At 44.1% G+C, this 3,382-nt stretch overlaps 1 non-coding gene across 1 annotated transcript; it reads left to right on the forward strand.

The window, feature by feature from the left end:
- Window positions 1-219: 219 nt before the first annotated feature.
- Window positions 220-293, forward strand: TRNAN-GUU. Its single transcript has one exon. It is a non-coding gene; the product is annotated as a tRNA-Asn (tRNA).
- The last annotated feature ends 3,089 nt before the right edge of the window (window positions 294-3,382 follow it).

Consider the following 3,382-nt stretch of genomic DNA (forward strand, 5'->3'; position numbering starts at 1 on the left):
CGACTGCCCTTCTGGCTTCAGAGTTATGCAATGTACGCATTTCTAATGCGCAACAACACGATTAGTCAACCCACCCTCTCTGGTTTTCCAAAGCTTTGTAGTCTGTACACTTGTCCTGCAGAAAGCGAATGGCAATCCCTAAAGTTATTGATGGCTTAATCTACGATGAGATGAAAGTGAACGCTTAATGTGTTTCGTTGAAGATGAATAGCTGAGGTTGTCTCTGTGGCACAATCGGTTAGCGTTTTCGGCTGTTAACCGGAATGTTGGTGGTTTGAGTCCAACCGGGGACGTCCTTTTAAATGTTGGTATTTGTGGCCAGGCACGGTGGCTCACACCTATTAATCCCAACGCTTTGATAGGCCGACATAAGGAAGCCTCACTTGAGCTTAGAAGTTCAATACCACACGAACTTCTGTGAGAATCCCATCTCATTAAAAAAAAAAAAAAAATTACAGTTGTTTCTCCTCAGGCCTATCACTGTATTTAAAAGTGAGAGAGTGTTCATTTATCCTTGTCTCTTGTGCATCCTATGAGAACACAAAGCAAAAGGTGCCTCTCCAAGCCTCCTAAAAAATAAGATCCCTCCAGAAAAAAACTAGGTTATATGTATGGGAACCTGAAAGTGTGTGAAGAAAGAAACTTCAAAAATTCTGCCTTGCTTTCCACAGTCTGCCTTCAAGTGATATCATACCTCTTCACATTACTCCTCTCCCTGCCTTTATGCTATTGTCATGCATTTTACTTTACACGTGTTATAAACCTTACAATCCATCTTTATTACTTTTGTTTAAACAGTCGGATGTGTTTTTGTTTGGTTTTGGGTTTTTGTTGTTGTTGTTGTTGTTTTTAAGATGAGTCTCGCTCTATCGGCCAGGCTGGAGTGCAGTGGCACAATCTTGACTCACTGCAACTTCTCCTTCCTGGATTCAAGCGATTCTCCTGCCTCAGCCTCCTGAGTAGCAGTGAGAACAAGCGTAGGCCACCACACCGGACTAATTTTTGTATTTTTAGTAGAGAGGGGGTGGTTCACTATATTGGCCAGGCTGGTCTTGAACTCCTGACTTCAAATGATCCGCCTGCCTCAGCCTCCCAAAGTGCTGGGATTACAGGCGTGAGCTGCCACACCCGGCTAGTCAGATGTTAAAATTATGTATTTGCCTATGTAGATGTCATTTCTAGTGTCTTTTTTTTTTTTTTTTTTTCATCCAGATTTTCAGCCGGTCTCAGTTTCCTTCTGCCTGGAGGACTCCTTTAACTTTTTTTTTTTTTTGAGATGGAGTCTCAACAAAAGCGATTGTTGCCCAGGCTGGAGTGCAATGGCACAATCTCAGTTCACTGCAACAGCTGCCTCCCAGGTTCAAGCAATTCTCCTGCCTCAGCCTCCCATATAGCTGGGATTACAGGCATGCACCACCATGCCCGGCTAATTTTTGTATTTTTACTGAAGATGGGGTTTCACCATGTTGACCAGGTTGGTCTCAAACTCCTGACCTCAGGTGATCTGCCCGCCTCGGCCTCCCAAAGTGCTGGGATTACAGGCGTGAACCACTGCATCTGGCTGTCCTCTTTCTTAATTCTAACATCATGTTAGGTCTGGTTCAATTTTGATTAACTGGTTATTTCCCTTCTTTATGGGTCATCGTTTCCTGGTTCTTTGCATACATGATATTCTTTAATTGGATGCTGGACATTGTGAAGTTTACCTTCTTGCATACTAGCTATTTTTAAATTCCTTTTTTTTCCCCCTTGTCAGCAGGAAAGTTATATTTTATAATTCCTATAAATCATCTTGAATTTTGTTCTGGGGTGCACTTAAGTGACCTGTAAACAGTTGGATCCTTTTGGATCTTGCTTTTATGAACTTTTACGTGGTTCAGCAGTAGTGCTCAGTCCAGGGCTGATTATATCCCATTACAAAAGCATTATGAATTATGAATAATTCCAGTCTGGCTGGTGCGAACAGATACTGTTTTCTGCATTGTGTGAGTACCGGATGCCATTCCATGATTTTCTTGGATGTTTCTTTCCCTGGTACTAGTCAGCTACTCTTTTCACAATCACGCACTGACTAGTGCTCTGCTGAATACTGGTGGCAGAACCTGTACATACGCCCAGATTCTCTCTCTGCTTAGTTATCTTCTCACTGGATCTTTGTCCTGTGAACTCTGTGTTGCTCTCCCCAAACACTTAGCTTCACTTCCTCAATTCAGGGAGTCTGCCACCGATCCTTTTCTTTGTTCCTAGTCTGGAAACAATTCTGCACCAGGCTGGCACTCCCTTCTATCACAGATGGAACTGGGAGTTCAGTGTAACTGAAAACAGCTGGGCCATTACATTCAGTTTGAACCAGTTGATTTGCATGTCTGTAAAGGAGTCTGGAAAATGAACCCTAGGCCTAATGTGAATAGTGAACAAAATCAGATCTAGAAGTATTGAATGTATCATAAGCTAAGCAGAATTTTTTGAACTAGCAGCATTGTGATTCAGGTGGAATGTTTTTCTCTTCCCTAGGTTCCGTTTCTGGCCAAAGCATGTAGTTTTTTTTGTTTTGTTTTCTCACTGTCAACATTTGTTGCATCTGTTGGAGTCTTTATTACTATGGTGAGTCTGGCCTACATAGAGATTCAGCAGCCAGGTGCAGGGCCACTGTGAGCTGAGGAAATGTGGGAAAGAAAAATCCCATTGGCCCCCCCCCCCGCCTTTTTTTTTTTTTTTTTGAAGAGTCTAACTCTATTGCTTAGGCTAGAGTGCAGTGGTATGATCTCTGCTCACTGCAACCTTGGCTCACTGTGACCCCTGCCTCCCAGGTTCAAGCAATTCTCCTGCCTCAGTCTCCCCAGTAGCTGGGGTTACAGGCACCTGTCCACCACGCCCAGCTAATTTTTGTACTTTTAGTAGAGACAGGGTTTCACCATGTTGGCCAGGCTGGTCTCGAACTCCTGACTTCAGGCTATCCACCCACCCATCTCCCAAAGTGCTGGGATTATAGGTGTGAGCCACCACACCCAGCCCCATTGGCGTTTTTGGAATAAAAGATGGTAATACATTGTCTCCTCATCAACGTGTCTGCCTTGGGGGCGGTGTTGTGATACTGGAGAAATTAGTGCTTGGCCTGAAGTGCAGCAACAACCCCTCCAGCCCACCCCACTCACCTTCCAGAGTGGGAGGTAAGTTCTGGTGTGTATCTATGGGTTTCTAACCGTTAGAACTAGTAACCTTTTCACATTCATCTATACTGCTGGGTGGATCCATGAAGTCCTGGCAAAAAATCATAAAGTCACAGTTGATCCATGACATTTGTGCTGGGCCTTGGGCAGAAACTGAACCTCCAGGAAGATGTGTATATCTGGAGCGGCTGGCAGAAAGCTGTGAGGAGAGC

This window comes from Rhinopithecus roxellana, chromosome 8 (genome assembly GCF_007565055.1).
Source record: "Rhinopithecus roxellana isolate Shanxi Qingling chromosome 8, ASM756505v1, whole genome shotgun sequence".
NCBI lineage: Eukaryota > Metazoa > Chordata > Mammalia > Primates > Cercopithecidae > Rhinopithecus > Rhinopithecus roxellana.